Consider the following 18,740-nt stretch of genomic DNA (forward strand, 5'->3'; position numbering starts at 1 on the left):
TCAGATGCATATCAATGTCCAGAGCATTTTGGGAAATATAACCTTCATTAGGGCAGTGCAAAGCTTCAAACTCTTAGTTAAAATGATAACTTCATGTTGTGACATATAGATAAAAACTAAATTTCAGATGCAGGCATATCTTGTTTTATTGTTCATTTTGCCTAATTGTGCTTTGTAGATATTGCATCCTTTGCAAATTGGAGTTGTGTGTAACTCTGAATTAGCAAACGTATCACTGCCATTTTTTCAGCAGCATAAACTCACTTTGTGTCTCTCTGTCACATTTTGGTAATTTTTGTAATATTTCAAAGTTTTTCACAATTATTATGTCTGTTATGATCTGTGATCTTTGATGTTACTATTGTAGTTATTTTGGGGTGGCATGAATCACACCCATAGAAGGCAGCAAACGTATTTGATCAATGTATGTGTTCTGACTGCTCCACCAACAGGCCATTCACCCATCTCTTCCCCTGTCTCCAGTCCTCTCTATTCCCTGAGACACAGCAATATTAAAATAAACAAATTAATAACCCTACAATGGCCTCTATATGTTCGAGTGAAAGAGTCGCACATCTCTCACTTTAAATCAAAAGCTAGAAATGATTAAGCTTAGTGAGGAAGTCACGCTGAAAGCTAATACAAGCCAAAAGCTAGCTCTCCTGTGCAAAACATTTAGCCAAGTTGTGAATACAAAGGAAAAATTTTTGAAGGAAATTAAATAATACTCCAGTAAACACAGGAATGATAAGAAAGGGAAACAGCCTTGTTGCTGATACAGAGAAAGTGTTTGTCCTCTAGACAGAAGATCAAACCAACCACGACATTCCCTTAAGCCATAGCCTAATCTGGAGTGAGGTCCTAGTTCTCTTCAGTCTTACGAAGGCCGAGAGAGGTGATGAAGCTGCAGAAGAAAAGTTTGAAGCTAGCAGAGATTGGTTGTGAGATTAAAAAACGAAGCCATCTCTGTAACATAAAAGTGCCAGGTTTGAAGCAGTCAGTGCTGATGTAGAAGCTGCAGCAAGTTATCCTGAAAATCTATGTAAGAGAACTGATAAAGGAGAATACACTAAACAGATTTTTCAACATAGACAAAAGAGCTTTACATTGGACAAAAATGGCACCTGAGACTTGCATAGCTAGAGAGAAGTCAGTGTCTGGTTTCAAAGCTTCAGAGTACAGGCTGACTCTCTTTGTTAGGGACTAGTGCAGCTGGTAACTTTATGGTGAAGCCAGTGCCAATTAACCACTCAGAAAATCCTCCTGTTCCGTAAGAATTATGCTAAATCTACTCTGCATGTGCCCTATAAATACAACAATAAAGCCAGGATGACAGTGCATCTGTCTACAGTATGGTTTACTGAATGCGTTAAGCCCACTGTTGAGGACTACTGATCCGGAAAAAAAAAATTCCTGTAAAATGTTACTGCTGCTGATTGACAGTGCATCTGGCCACCTAAAATCTCTGGTAAAGATATGCAAGGAGATTAACACTGTTTCCTGTCAGCTAACACAATATTCATTCTGCAACCTACAGATCAAGGAGTAATTTTGACTTTCCAGTCTTATTATTTAAGAAATACATTTTGAAAGGCTATAGCTGCCAGACATACTGATTCCTCTGATGAACTGGGGCAAAGGAAATTGAAAACTTTCTAGACAAACTCTAAACGTCATTTAAAACATTCATGATTCATGGGAGGAAGTCGAAACGTCAACATTAACAGGAATTGGACGAAGTTGATCCAACTATCAAGGCTAACTTTGAGGAGTTCAAAACACTTACTGTTTGGAAGTCACTGCAGATATGGTGGAAATAGCAAGGGAACTAGAGTTAGAAGTGGCACCTGAAGATGTGACTGAATTTGCATGAACTCATGGTAACACTTGAATGGATAAGGAGTTGCTTCTTACGATGAGCAGAGAGTGTGGCTCCTTGAGACGGAGGCTACTCCTACTGTAGATGCTGTGAACATTGTTGAAATGGCAATAAAGGACTTCGAACAGCATCTAAACTTAGTTGATAAAGCAATGACAAGAAACGAGATAACTGACTCTAGTTTTGATTAAATTTCTACTGTGGGTAAAATGGTAACAAACAGAATCTCATGCTACAGAGAAATCTCTCCTGAAAGGCGTCTATCGATGCAACAAAGTTCACTGTTGTCCTATTTTAAGAAATTGCAACAGCCTCCCAGCCTTCAGCCACCACCACCCTTGTCCGTCAGCAGCCATCACGATGAGGATAGACCCTCCACCAGCAAAATACTATGACTTGTGAAGGCTCAGATGATCATTAGCATTTTTTAACACTAAAGTATTTTTAATTAAGATAGGTACATTGTTTTTGTAGACATAATGCTGTTGGACACTTAGACTATACTGTAGTATAAACACAACTTTTATATATGCACTCAGAAGCCAAAAAATTTATATGACGCTTTATTGTGATATTCGCTTTACTGCTATTGTCTGCAGCTTAACCTGCCATATCTCTAAGGTATGCCTGTATTTTCATAATTCCAAAATAGATCAATTACTTTAAGATTTTGAAATCTTTGATAACACATTAAATATTAATTTAATGTTTGCTCCATTATTTTCAGAACCAAACTATTCTGAAAGTTAATAGAAAAAAAATTAGAGAAAGTAGTTTTAAATGACAATATTGCTTTTACCTTATCGGCCTGCTAGCTTCTGTACTTTTCATGAAAAAAAAAAAAAAGCATGTTCATCAAAATCCTAACGGTTGTTGAAACACAGAGTTGGCAAAATAGAAAAGAAACAATTCTGTAGAGAAATTTCTGTTTCTTCGATTTTGTCAAAAGTTGGACTAACTTAATTCTGTTTCTCTAAACTCAAACAGTGAAACTTGGCAAATTTCCTAGATTGACTGGCATTTGAAATTCTATAACCTTTTTTTGTTAACACCGTATTTTGAGAACATGCAACAATACAAGTTATTCCGAAACAATTGTGTTGTAACTGAAGGAGACAGGAGTATTAAGTCAAGACAGTTATCAAAATGGCATATAATTTAAGGTTTTGGGGTAGAGCATTATTATTATGCAAGTCAAGACCTGCAATCCCTTAAAGAATAATGTAAATACTGTGAATGTCAATAGTTTACGTTGTTTCACTTACTCTTAGCTCATTTTGACCTATGTTAAACCTAGTTAGTTAGATGAGCAGAAGAGACTTTGATTCTATTCTGTTATGTTCAAGGAAATCAGAGTAATTAGCAGTAGAACTCTACACAGAGAACATGGTGTTACTGGACTACATTGTTCCCTCCAAAATAATTATTGGTATCCATTATGCAAATTGAAGGCATTCCATAATGTCCACTGTACTCTCCAAGAGAACAGAAGTTTGCTTTTGTTTAGTATCATGCCCTTGTGGCTAGAACAGTATCTGATGCCTAGCAGGTGCTATAGATACATTTCTTGAAATGAATAAATTGTAGCATAAATACATAAGACGCTAGAGTTGAGATGGAGAGAATTCAAGCATGTTGAAATGCCATTTGTTGGCAAAACTGCCAGGATTGTTGACAGATATTCGGGGGAGACAGATACATGAAAAAGAACAAAAGAATATTCCTAATATATGATTTTTGTGACTAGGTAGATAGGAACATTTACGGAAATGGAGAATAGATTTGAATAGGGTTTAATATGTTTGGTTAAATAAAGAAGAGTGGTATTCAGGTGAAAATAATAATTATGAAATAAAATACGTCATTTGGGGGTCCCAAGACAAAGTTTCGATTGACATCGTGAACTCTGAAGAGTTTGATGCTATGGTTTAATGCATCAAACAATGATTGGATGGAGCTGCTAAGAGTGAGCGCGTAAAAAGAGAGAGAGAGAATTTTCCCTTTATGAGAGCTCTCAGTTCAACTACATTTATGAGCACTTCAGTGCAGTCAATCTGATAAAAGGACACCTCAGAGAAATAACCAGGAAAAAGAAATGCCAGACCAACTCCAAGATCCTGCCTCTGTAACAGTTTGCCACAGGAGTCCAAAATCTAGGCGATAGTGACAAGTTAGATAAGGGTATTCATCACAAAGCCTTCCAACTGAATCAAAATAAATTAAATGCATCAACAACAAAGCAGGAGAATAGTTTTTAATTACTTGAGACGCTCTGAGGTTAACTGAACGCATAAGGTAGAAACAGAACGGCTTCCAGACATTTCTAGAAGGAGTCTACCATAGTAAAGCTTTGTTCCTAAGGAGGCCTTTGCATCCAAAATACTCCCTGCAGAAAAAGAAGTTTTATGATATTGTCTGTCCTATTCTATAGAATCAAATGCCTGGGAGGCATGACTTCTATTAAACACTTGGAATACATGAATCAAAATCACAACAGGAGCCAGACAAACTTCAGCCTCAGTTTCCACATTTGTAAATTAGGGCTCATTTCTCTGACCTTGCACAATTCTTTGGGGTTTAGAATGTGTAAAATACCTAGCATAGTACGAAGTACTTAATAAGATCTCAGAAAATGTGATTCTAATCATGAATATCTCCATTCAGGTTTTAAGTGTGCATGTCACGTCATAACTGTCCTCAAGAATAAAACATGGTTACTCTATAAAGAGGACATGACTTACAACGTTCTTGAAACTCCCGGTGGTTTTCCCATTGATTATGCCCACATGAAAGTCAAAGATAATCCTGAAGCCTTCTTCTAATGTGAAAATTTTGGAAACTAGATTTCTGCAATTTTTCTAGAAAAGTATTTTTTTCATTTTTTAAAAAGTTTCAATGGCATCCGGTATTGGATCTGCACATTTGATACTGGTCTTCTGAGTATATATATAAAAAAGAAAACATAAATAACCCTGCTTAGATTATGCTAGTACCTGTGAGATTGCTATAAAGCTAAGGAGTCTAGAGATGGAAGTTAGAGTGCGGATATTCTTTATTTAGGCAACAAGAAGAGACCTTTGAACTTTCTCCATTAGGATTAGTTCACTGAAGTCATCTGTGGATATTCATAAGATTCATGAACTCAAATGGGAAAAATAATTACATATTTATGTTCAACCACCCTTAACTAACAGGTGAGTTTACTTTCAATTATATAGACAACAAACCACAGAAGAATGGGCAGTATCTTTGTGTCTTACCAAGGAAAATTACAGATATTTTCATATTATGTTATAGGCATTTTGAAATGATGTTTACACTCATCACTACTCTGAAATTAAGGTATCATTTCCAGGTTATGTATTTAGATGAAAACGCTCCAGCCCCAGCATTTATTGGTAAATCTGTAACAATTTTTACTTTGAGAGTTCAAGAGAAAAATGCCTACTTGATGGACATGCTCCATGTACAGGGAAAGCTTCTGTGCCTAAGAGTGTGAACTATTGTAGCTCTCAGGTAGTGTCACTCACACAGGAAGTTCTTCTTGGGACTTCATGCTATGCCAGCACTGACCGCCAAGCACTTCCAGGTCAAGCTGGTCCCTGCTCTCACATCTCCAAAACTCCTGCCTTCAGGGTACGTGTCTCAGCTTGAAATCACCACTACTGTGACTGGTTGTCCCTCACTCCTACTGAATTACCAAAGCCCTACAGGGTGGATATAATGTAGACTTTTCATTTATATTGCATCTCAAAATATAGTGCAGTACCAGAATTAGAAATAAATGTGCAATTTAAAATGTTAAATAAATTAGATAATAATTCATTACCCTCTTGCTTCAACCTCCCAGAAAAAAGAAAAACCCAGACAACATACGTGTATGTGTGTGTGTATATATAATATTATAAGATATAATATACTTACATATATTTATATTATATATAATCTTTTATAAGATATTACATATTACAGTGTGATAAGAATTCTTTTTTTAGTATGAGAAAAACTACCTACTCTGACATTTTATATGTATGATATAAAATATATTTTAGTACTATGTTATGTATTATATATATTTACATATATCATATATATAAAATGTCAGTGTAGTTTTTCTCATATTGAAAAATAAATAATGAGGAATTATTATCACAGTATGAAAACACAGCATTCAAATCAGTGTTTTTCATCTACTTGTAACCAAGAACACTTTTGTGATTAACATGAAAATCAAATGCTGTCTTCTCCAGTTGACAGTCATTGATCTGCAGAAATTAGTCTCTCTTTCAAGTATTTATATTAGCCAAGAAGATTTTAAGATGGTTATTTTGCATAGAATCAGTTCATTTTCAGTTTTTCAAATAGGCATCATAAAACTGACTAAAAATTTTATTCTACCCCTTCTCCTTATGAATTCCAAAGTGGCCAAGAAGTACTGCTCTGAGTAGCACCATGAAAACACAAAGATGACATGTTTGTAAGGATGAACATTTGAGAAATGTCTCCAGGGTTCAAAAGGCAGGTAATAATCAATGACAAACCAAGAAAGGCATTTGTCTCCACCACACTGTAAATAGATGTGGGAGGGGAAATGGTCACGATAGAAGATGTACTTGTTATATTACTGTGTTATTCTGTAAGGAAGTGGCTCGGCATCATTTAGTATAAGAAGAGAATAGATAGACTATCAGCTTAACAAGAGATGGTAAAGCACTGTTCTTCCCTAAATAAAAGTTATTTCATATATATGTGTGTATTATATATAATATTATATTATATATTATATAATATATAAAATTGCAAGATAATTAACTTTATGTATTAAAAACATTTTTTAATATATGGACTTTCAAAATCTCAAAGTAGATTGTCAACACACAAGTGTTAGATTTTTCTGTTTTGGTATCCTGAAAAGGAAGAAAAACAAGTACTTCTGGCCTCAATAGAATTCTAACTAAAAGTTGAGATGGAGCATGTTTTTTCAAAGTCCCTCAATTACTGTAAAATTTAAAAGGAACGGTTTTTACTTGAACTAAACTTAAAATGTATAAAGTTTTATCTCCAACCTTTCAGGTTTGCTATAAAAGTTGAAAAAAAGCAAAGGGAATGGAACTTACATCTGCTATTATCAACTGTAAAAATAGACATTTATATTTAACTAGAGCATTATGGGCTAGAAAGGAAACTGGTCCGCAAGAGGTTTTAAACATACACTTAGATTTTAAATTTCTGTGATTTCATCAGCATTTGGAAAGTTATAAGGAGAAATTGATTTGTAAATAGTGGCAATGGAAGACTTACGGAGTTGAATAAAGCCTACGTTTTTCTTGTGATTTAAAAAATGCGTCTTTGTCTTTCACTTGTTTTACAAGATTTCTTTTCAATAAAAATATTTCACTCTGTTCTTGTTCACCAACCATCTTGCTCTTTCTTCAGGTCTCACGTTAATTTTCATGATGAAGTTAACGCCTTCAACATTTTAACTAACTGGTCCTACTTATTTAGTTTTAGTAAGTGCAGTATTTACAGTAATATTAATTATGCTAATACTATTTTAAGTTTCACTTTGGGACTTAAACAGAATATTTGGAAAGTGGCTTTTTTAAAAAATCTAAATCATTAGTTCTCTGTCATATGAATACTACAAAAATTACAAAAGTTAATTCAAATGAAAATCAAAATTCAAACAAAAATTATATCAAATTACAAAAATATGATACCCCTTTCAATTATTTATGATTTCATCTCAGAACAAGTCTGATATGATTCTTGAATTTTAGGATAATTTATTTAGGGGAGTCAGTAAATACTACAAACACCTCATTAGTTTTTTGTTTTCTTTTTTTTACTTTTTAAATGATTTTATTTTATGTGCAAATAACGAACAGATGTTGTACCCATAAATTCTACTTTTCAAAAACAAGAGGTTTTTAAAAGAAAACCACATAATAACTTTTAAAAGGCACTAGGATTCCTCTGCTTCTAGATCATTGCTAGGCTAGAAAAATAAAGTTGGTTCTACCAGAAATCACAAGTTAGAACTGTATATTCTCCAATGTGGAAATTCTACAGCGTAATGTCACTCCAGGTAAAGATTATTCAGTGCTCACCCCAACATCCACAACTCCCTATCAGAAGGGTTAAACCAGGTCAAAACAGTCCAGCACAATGAGGCTTCATCAAACAATGTCGTTAGGCTCTCCTGAGCTGCAAATAAACCAAAACAGGAAATACTAAAATCTAAATAATATTTGACGCTGTCATACAAATTGTTAATTCCTTGTTGTATCCTCCCTTCTATAACATTAACAAAGGGAATATTTTATTGCAAAGAATATTTTATTTTATACATCCCTAGCCACGAATTTTTGCCATTAGTTTTTATACAAACACTGCCTAACGTCATTAGCCAAATGACGTAACCATTTTACGTCCACAATTCACTTCTATAGTTAGAAGTAGATTTTTTATGATTTACATAAATACATCTATCAGTGAAGATTTAACACTGAATTGCAATCTAACATCCGTAATATCTGATGTTTTGTAGACAGCAATGTAGGAGAGATATATATTTTAATCACTTTTCATTTAAGTGAACTTACGTAAAAAATAAACTAAAAATTCAGCAGTTCCAAGTTTCCAAAGGGCATTTTCAAATGTATATAAAAGAAATGGTTACAGAGATTTTTAAGAAGCATCTTCTATCTCCACATCCTCTTGTAACTTCTGTACCATTTTCTCTTCCACCTACTACCTTTTGCCTGTAAGAGGGGCTCGGAGAAGATGGATGTTTTACTTGACTTCTTTGATATCCTAAACTTTCTGTAGCTCTTTATTTTTCTTCCATCTGTTCATTATAAATTTAGCTTGGCTTTTCTGTTTGATCTCAACTCTCTTCATTGCATCCGTAGATTTATTCTATAGCTCTCGCTGGTATTTGATAGGTTTTTCAAATTCTACGTTTTTCAAATTCAAAAGAATTATCCACTGTAAGATCTTTATCAGCTGCTCTCCGAAATGCTTTGGTCCACCAACTTCGGGAGGATTGTGCTTCTTTTTAAAGTTTTTATGACATTTAGATATACAAAATCTGAACAGCTTGCAATCGTTGCGGACGAACATCATGCGGTGACCAGGGTAGATGGGCCCCGAACAGAAATAACACTTCTTGATAAGCATGTTGAACCCGCGTGGGTCCCCACCGACCAAACACCCAAGCTTGAGAGGACGTCAACTTATTATTTTTAAAGAGGGTTCTAAAACGCACAGTTTATATTACTTGACAACTATGAAATGGGAATTGAACAAATTTCCTTGAAATAAATAGCTATGCTTCATAATTTTCAGGTGTCTTGGGTCTACTGAAGTTTCAGGTCTCTCTATCTGGTTGGATTGCCAGTTTCCTCAGGGCAGAACTCTGTGGAAGTGAGTCACCCATGGGCCTTAAGCCTAGGACAATGCTTGGAACAAACAGGATCCCTACTTGCTCTTTGGCTGCCTGATATTCTGAATGGACTGAATTAAAACAAAATGAGAGAGAAGAAAAAGTGCATTCCACTTTGTAGTTGCTTATTATAAAGAAGGCTCTCTAATATTTAGGAATATGTTTACTAAACTTTCACTAATCCACTTGCACTAACAAAGACTATTCTAGGAATGTGAAGGATACATGTTTTTTTGTAAATGAAATGAGATAAGATCATCCAAAATGAAATTGCTACATGTCTGCTATGGGAATAGATTGCATATTTTGAATTAGATGAAGTTCTGTTTATTTAAAATTAATCAAATTGTGTTTAGTCAGATGATTATCTTCCAAAACCTGTGTTCCTCATAATTTGCCAAAATCAATGAATAATTTAATATATCTGTATTCTAATAGTTTGAGATCTGCCATGGATTTGAATATATTCCCTTTGTAGAGAGCAAGTTTTATCACATTGGAAAGTGACTTAGTTTTTAGGTTATCTTTTAACATTTCTGCCCTTCTGCAGCAGCAAACATAGCATTAAAGGTTTTCTTCTATAATAATGAATAAAACAAAATCAATGCAGCTTGTATTATTAAATGTGCATTTTGTAAACATGTTGTTAACGTAGACTTATTCCATTTTCTGCTGATGGGAATTTTTGGCCCTCAGTGCTAAAACCTTCAGCTCTGCTCTTTCACTCCCCAGCAATAATAACCTCACCTCCCTCATGAGATTATTTCTTAACACCCTTATTATTCTTCCTGAAATCTGCTTTGCTGTTAACATAAAGCCACTGAGCTAGTGGTTGAATATCAGTTCTGTCGCGTAGTAAATGTATGACCCTTGGAAACTTAACTAACTTCTCAAGACTTAATTTCTTCCTCTGCAGAAGAGATGAAAATAATAGAGCCCACCTCCAAACACTGATCCAAAGACTAGAGGAGTTCACATATGCAACACTCTTGGAAAAGGCCCTGGCATATGGGGATTGCACCGTGTATATCTGTGGTCGATAGTAGTTTCATTTAGTCTCCTCTGGAATATGTATTAGTTGAAAAAACTCTAAACAAAGTCTTTGCCTCCTCTGGAATAAGTATGAGTCTCCTCTAGAAATGGAAAATCAGTTACTGGTATGCCTCTCATATGAAAGAGAGCAAACAGACAGTGCCTAATAAAGACACATTAATCTTGTGATTGGTTGTTATGCATTCTCCTTCAATAGAACCATTGGAAAGATGGGAATACTTTGGAATACTCTGCTTAAGAGCAATTGCCATACATTGTTAACTGTCAAACAACAGAGGAAGAAATTGAGTCCAAAGAAGTTAGTCGAGTTTCCCAGGATCATACATTTACTAAGTGAGAGAACTGAGATTCAACCATCAGCTCAGTGGTTATGTTACCAGCAATGCAGATTTCAAGAAGAACAAAGGTGTTCAATCAACAATACATTGTCACACATGTTTCCATGTAAAAGAACCTGGGGTTTTATACTAGAGACAGAGGCCTTAGGTCTCATTTAGGTTGTTTTATTAGGATCTTCCATAGCAATTACTTAAATTACTGCCCAATAAAAAACATTTACACAATTACAATAGAGTTGTATGTTTTTATTAAAATATACATCATAAATTGATTAACATCTGTCATATAGATTTATACAACAAATCTAGTTTTACATTGCAAATATATGAGGTTTTACTTTTGTCCTGAAAAAGTGGATGTAGCTGTCCAGAGTACTCATTATATCTTTCTAGCCAAATATTCTCTTAAAGTAATGAGTATGTTATTACTGTTTTACAGCAAGAGAGAGCGAGCAATGTCAAATTTGATCATGTGATACTTTGGTGACTTTAGTAATCCAGTAATTTTTGAAAAAGATACATGATAGAATTACTGAATTTCCAATTTGGATCCAAAGGAAATAATGTCAAAGCAAGATTTCATTACAATGTGCAAGATCATAGAATCTTTTTTTATCAATGTGTGCAATACACTCATCCCACATTATGCATCCTGCGTTATTTCATCCCATAGTAAAATTGTTGCCCCCACAATTTATAAAGACTATGTCATCTTAAAATTACATATATTGTACAAATTTTTAGAGATGTGAAGTATGTAATACTTTTTATTACGAATGTTTAAAAGCTGATTTAACAGAAACCCAACATTTAGAATATTTTCAATATTAAAAATAATATATCTGATTTGTGCACTAACCAGTAACAGACAAGCCCTGTTAATTTACGCATTTGAAACAGCTTTGGAAGATGGAGTTACATATTATATGACTTGTCAAATTTCCATTAGACCTAGGTAAAACTATGTATCATTCTATCAATATATTTTATTCTTAGAATCTAGATGGTTGCTAAGGTATGTCATCGTTGTTGTTTCTTGTTTGTTTTGTTTTTTAATGAAGCTGGGCTCTGTGGCTCAAGCTTGTAATCCCAGAACTTTGGTATGCTGAGGTGGGCAGATCACCTGAGGTCAGAAGTTCGAGACCAGCCTGGCCAACATGGTGAAACCCAACATAGTGAAAACCCATCTCTACTAAAAATACAAAAATTAGCCAGGCGTGGTGGCACATACCTGTAATTCCAACTATTCGAGAGGCTGAGGCAAGAGAATCGCTTGAACCTGGGAGGTGGAGGTTGCAGTGAACTGAGATTGTGCCACTGCATTCCAGCCTGGGCAAAAGAGCGAGACTCTGTCTCCCTCAAAAAATTAATTATTTAATTAATTAATTTAAAGGATTATCTGGTGGATAGGATATGGGAGAAAGAGAAGGAGAGCAAAGCCAGAGATGACTTCAACCTGTTGGGTCTGAGAAAATGAAGAAGGGGGCTGCCATGAACCGAGGTTGAAAAGGCTGAGTGTGGAACAAGTTCAGAGGTCACATGAATGGCCCTTTCCAGAGCATGTTAAATTGAGATGCTTATTAGATATACAAGCAGAAATGTCAAGTAGGCAGTTGGAAACATGATTCTGGAGTTCAACAGAGATGTTTGGGCTGGAAGAATAGATTCAGGAGTTATGTAAAGTCAAGAGCTTTGATAGAATCAGCTAGGGGTGAAGATAAAAGGTAAAAAGAGGAATACATAAGGTAACAGGGAAACAAGCAGTCAAATTCATAAAGAGTAACTGGACGTACCTTAGGGAGGAAGTTTGGGGATGTGGATGACGTTAGATGAAGCATTCAGAGAAGGGTGTCTGTGAATGGGCCAGCCATGGGGACGGTGTTCCAGGCAAAACCCACTGGATACAGAGGCCGGCAGCTGGAAAACATCTTTGTCCAAAACACTACACAGTGCTCTTCTCCTTGATCTCATTAACAGTCTGATTCTTCCTCCTGTGTATTTTACCTTAAGAATGTCCTTGTTCACTCTTTTACAGTAAATGATTCCTCCTGTGACTTTTCTGTCTTTCAGAAACTTCCACCTTGTTCATGTATGAGATGCATATATAGAGATCATGGAAACATCAAACAGCAAAGTCTTTCTCCAACAACTTGGTTTCAGATACAAAGCAACAATCCAATATCAGAAATCATTTTAGAAATTGCTCGTCCCTTTACAAAGCTCTAAACTTTGACTAATTCCCCAAAGATACTTATGTTTATATGGGTGTTTATTTATTTATTGTCACCAGGTTGTTCAATGGATCTCTTGACATTATTCCTTCTATCATTTTGTATCCTTTGACCAATGTGCCCCCAATACTTCCCAGCTCACCCAAGCCCAGCCTCCAGTAACCTCCCATCTACTCCCTCTTTCTATATGTCAACTTTTTAGATCTCACGTACAAGTGAGATCATCTGGTATCTGTGTTTCTCTAACTGGCTTATTTCATTTAGCATAATTAGGATTTTACTCTTTTTTATCAGCTGAATAATATGCAAATGTATGTGTGTACACACACACACAGTTTCTTTATTCATTCATCTGATATTTATGTTAATTTCATACCTTAAGTATGGTGAACAGTGCTGCAGTCAACATGAGGTGCAGACTACCTTTCACACATTGATTGCATTTCCTTTGGATGTATACCCAGTAGTGGGATTGCTAGATCATACGGTAGTTCTATTTTTAATGTTTTTTCAGGAACCTCCATATAGTTTTCCATAGTGGCTATACTAATTTACATTGCCACTAAGAGTGTAGAAATTCCCTTTCCTCCACATCTTTTCCAACACTTACCTGTTGCCTTTTTGCTAATAGTTATTCTAACAGATATATGATACTTCATTATGGTTTAAGTTGCATTTCCCTAATGATTAGTGACGTTAAGCATTTTTTCATCTAGCTTTCGGCCATTTGTATGTCTTCTTTTGAGAAATGTCTATTAAGATCTTTGGTTTCATTTTTAATTAAGTTACTTGTTTTCTTAATACTGAGTTGTTCAGGTTCTGTACATATTTTGGATATTAACTCCTGATCATACATATGATTTACAAATATGTTCTCTCTTTCTGTAGGTTGCCTCTTCACTCTGTTGATCATTTCCTTGGCTGAGAAGAAGCTTTTAAGTTTGATGTAATCTGATTTGTCTATTTTTGCTTTTATTGAATCTGCTTTTGGATTCATATTCAAATAAATTATTGCCCAGATCAACATCATGTATAGGGATACTTATTATTTCAATGTAAACTTACCAAAATCACAAAAAAGTATTGTTAGAAAGTATATATGCCACATATTTCCACACAAGACTGTGCAACTTGTATAAACTGTATTATATGATGAAAAACTCATAATGGTGCTCAAAACCTCAGCTGTCTATCACAAAAGAAGATGTAATCATTAGATTGCCTTATAATTTGAATTTTCCTTGATTAAAATTTCACATTCATATTTGTATTTCCTTACCTCTGTAGAAATAGTGTTAAAAGTAATTCCCCAGGCATCTGTGATTGCTCCAGAAATTTTTATATAAAACAAAATATACACACACACACACACACACACATATATATGTGTATGTGTGTAAATATAGTGTATTTGTGACATATAATTCTATTTTGGATATATTGTCATCTCTTTAGTCTTCATGTTGTAGTCTAGGCAACTAAATAACCACCAAAGTGACAAAATAAGGGTACCTTTACATAATTTAGAAACCAAGGAAGAACAACACAATATACTAATAAGATGTTCTCCCAATTTCAACTGGAACAATTAAATGATAAATTCCTATGTAGAGAAATACAATCATCTATAATTTCTTCATTTGAGGTCAGTTAATATAACCAATTAAACCTGTATTTCCTATTGTAGTTTTAGGTTGACAAAGAAAAAAAAATCAGAAATTCAACTAGCAGTTTTCCAAAATAAAACAGTAAGGCTTATTACCCTGACCTTAGCAGTTGAAACCCAATTTAGTATCTTTCTACTACTATGGTTTTCTTGTAAATTTTATCCTTGGTCACATCTGAAAAAACAAGTTTTTAGTTAACATTTATTTTTTTCTAATGAAATTCAGTCTCTAGAAGGAAATAAACCTGGCAGAAATAGAATCCCTACTTTTCACCCTTATGCTAGACTCTAGAAATACTGAGGAAATCATCTGCTTTCAAGACTGTTCTTGAAAGTGATAACTTGTGCACACTTGAGCCACATCTCCCCTTCCCAGCACACCTGAACCCCAGGTCCCGTTGTTGGTCTCCCTCTTCAAAGCAGCTCTGTTATCTTCCTGGAACTGGAGAGGGACAGGCTTACTCCTACTTTCAAACCAAACACAGATTTAGACCCGAAAGGATTTAAAAATAACTTAAAAATAAAGTCCCAAAGCTGGCTTTTCTATGTTCAATCACACAACATTCAAAACAATTGTGTCCTCACTTGTCCCAAATGCTTTATTTTTTTTAAAGAATATGCAATTCAGTTTCTTATTCCAGCAAACATCTCATTTATACTATCAATATTTCCAGGGTTTTGTAAAACTTAATAAATCACTCTCTGATATTTCAAAGGGCAAGTGTAGAGTGGCTTCATATTTCAAACATACACGTCAGAGAGTCGCATAACACACATGCACAAATTAAAGGTATTACAAATGGGAAAATCTTTTTTTTTTTCCTGCCAAAGGAACACATACTTCCTTCATGAAGAATTTCCTAAACAAATTTTGCCAGTTTAATTGCCTATAGAAATTTATTTTTTAAAAAATTTATTTAAACCATGTAAGTCCCAAGGTTGTCTGTGAACGTGAACTTTTAAGCTAACATTTTTGTCACTAGTTCCTCTTTGCTATGTCAGAAAAGAAGAAAACAATTCACAACCATTTTATTTTTCCAATTTTGCTCAAGGTTAGAGACCGTTTCAACCTCATAGGCTCAGAAGAATGCCTTTATTTTCCCATGAAAAGATAATCCTGAAGTAATATTCACAGCAAGAAGCCATTAGGCATATGCTGGCCCTTTATGGCTAGTCCAATTTCCTCTCTTTGTGAGATTTTAGGAATTAAATTCAGATTTCTGTATATTTATTTTCATTCCTCAACTCTGTTCGTGGGTACCATTTTTAGGTATCTCTTGCCACTTGGAAATCAATAAGCAAAAGAGAGATTTGTAAGAGGCCTAAAAGGCAGAGAAAGAGGATTTTTCTCTTAGGCCCTGTTATAGAATCAGTTGTTATTTTTCAGTCTGCAATAAATTTTTCCCATATCTGTATGGGCATTCCGCCCTCGAGTTTCAGTTCTCTTATTGCTTTTCTAAATGTCTTGAGAGGTCACTAGAAAATTATTACAGTTCATTATTATCCAGAAACTCCAGCTTCTGACATAAAGTAGCAGTTATTTTTAACTTAATCACAGACTAACATAGTTTTGGATATTGGAAGAAATAATGCTAAAATTGTACAGCTCAAAAAAAAAAAAAAAAAAAAAGAGAGAGAGAGAGCCTGAATATGTCTTGAGTTTGAGAATTTTTCAATCTTGCTTTATTCTCAGGGATAATTTTCAAACCTGAAATTAAATAGATCAGCTGAGACATGGAATAAGGTTCTACAGAGGTTTGTTATAAAACTCATGTAGAGTCTAATCATTCTTCTTAATACTCATTTTTCCACCCACTAAATCATTACCTTCATTAACAGTGATTAAAACTAAGCCTCAAAGCTGGCAGAGTTGGATGGATTCTCACGTCCTTCTAATGACTACAGTCTAAAGCACTCCCCTGGGAAAGTGAGCTCTTCCTGGAGCCCGTGGACACAGGAAACAGACAGCATAAGATGACCAGCAGTGGATGCTGATGTGAAATGGAGACGAGGTTTCAATTCTAGTGGGGGCTGGCGGGGCAGGGGATAGTTTCCAAATCTGTTCGTTTAAAAAATGCAACGCCTAGTCTATGTTTATTTATAGAGCCTAAATTCAGGCGTAAAAAATCAGCTGATAGAGTCAGGTTCACCAGAACACACCACATAGTAGATAAAAATGTCAGTAATTGCTTGTGTCTTTGACTGGAGTAATATCTTGTATGTAGCTGCAAAATTAATTTATTCAATAAACTTTATTCAATAAATCATTGGCAAATCTTGAATGCAGTGACAATAGTGGCTTCTAAAACTTTTAAATAAATTATGGGAAAACATCCGCCTGTCCTGTAATGTAATATCACCTATAGTTTAAGGAAGGTAGATACAGAGAGATTATTTTCAGAAACTACATTACTAATGATAGAACACGGGAGTTATTTTGGCATGAAAATAATTACAAATCAACTTTTGACCTTTAAAGTTTTATAAACATCGTAAAAGACATGATAAAAAAATTTGCTTCTTTAGTAAGTATTTCTTTAAATAGATAAATGAGCTGTTCCAAATGACCTCTTTATTTGGGAAAACTGATTTAATGTGACTGTTATCCACTAGTCACCAGTGAATTTACAACTAGGGACGATAATTGGGATTAAGAGAAGTCTTAAAAATAAACACCTCCAAGGGGCAGAAAAAAACAGGAATAAGGTAACTAAAAGAAATTTAAGAAAATTTTTATAATCGAATATGTGTTTACTTTATCTTCAAATATCTGAGTAGCTATAAAGGATTGAAAATAACATGACTATTAGGAAAAAACATGTAGCATGATATTTAAGATAAAAGTTTTTTTCTTCTTATGCTTTGTATCTTGCCCCTAAAAACTAATTTCTAGAAGTTATATGTCAGTAAGAGTGAGCAACTTCCCTGAGCTGTTATCATATGATGTCCCTCATCACAGTCCTGGTCTGCTGAATGATCAGGCTGGGAAAACAGATGGGAAAGAAAATCCTAGCATGTGTTTTCTCTTTTAAATGAAATGCTAATTTAGAAACACTACTGCTTGACCCAATTGATGCCATAGCTTTAGGGATTAAACAGAAGTTTGTCAAGGGAGGTAGAATTTATGACTGTCTGCTCATTTGCCAATTCCATTATACTAATCTAAAGAAGGGAAAAATTCTGTATCTCCCTGGGATTTGTGTTCAAACAAACTGCAAATAAAATAGTTGCTTTGGTTCACCATAGTTATAAGTTTGCTTAGCTTTTAAATTGTAGTCCTGTAGACGAAGTTTTTTTAAAAAAAAAAAAAAAAAAAAAGCAAAGCTGAAAAGAGATAGAGAAAGAAACAGGAGTAGAGAAGAGAGAGAAAAAATAAGAGAAGGCACTGATGATTAACCTTGATCTTTAATCAAGCTAGAGAAAGAAAGGCTTAAGAGAAGGGGGCATGCACAGCTTCCAAGACTGTGGGCAGAGTAGTTAGGGGACCATTTTTAAGCAATAGCTTTTGCAGTCATCTGGTGGTCAAAAGGTGGTAATAGGTGTAGAGCAGATGATTTGTGGAGGAAGGAAATGGGGCGAGGGGTGGATGGTGAATTTCAAGTGGTGAGAGATACGTAGGGGCTGGGGTGAGGTATGACAGAAAGGAGAGAACTTCCAATAAAGAAAGGAGAAGGGAGAACCATGAGGTCCATGCGTGGAAAATGAACCAGTGAGGAGACAGAGACAGAGCTTAATGATGTTAAGAAATAATTAGAGAAAATAACTACTCCAAAATGGTGGGATCCTTATTCTAGGCATAAGTAGATGTTGAGACGTCATGTCCTTTGAAAGGAAAGATTAGATTTAGGTGATATGCATTTGTTGCCTAGAAGAAAAACACCTAAGTCCAAATCCATAGTGCTTTTCTGATAGACTAAGTGTTTCTTAGAAGACTTTATTCTTTCTCTCGGCAGTGGGGAGGGAATTTTGGGTTAAGTTAGAGAGATGATGACCCATGAAGCCTATTCTTGGAATTATAAAGTCCTGGATTTTGGAGGTGTTATTTGATTTAAAAAGCAGCATGGACTTAGGAGATATGAAAGAAAGAAAAAATTATACCACTGTGTGATCAGAAAAGCAGTTCATA

The 18,740-nt window shown here is 34.8% G+C and overlaps 1 pseudogene; it reads right to left on the reverse strand.

Annotated features, from left to right (window-relative positions):
* Positions 1-6,636: 6,636 nt before the first annotated feature.
* LOC110743898 lies at positions 6,637-11,801 on the reverse strand (annotated as a pseudogene).
* Between the last annotated feature and the right edge of the window lie 6,939 nt (positions 11,802-18,740).

The sequence above is a fragment of the Papio anubis genome, chromosome 8, assembly GCF_008728515.1.
Source record: "Papio anubis isolate 15944 chromosome 8, Panubis1.0, whole genome shotgun sequence".
NCBI classification, from domain to species: domain Eukaryota; kingdom Metazoa; phylum Chordata; class Mammalia; order Primates; family Cercopithecidae; genus Papio; species Papio anubis.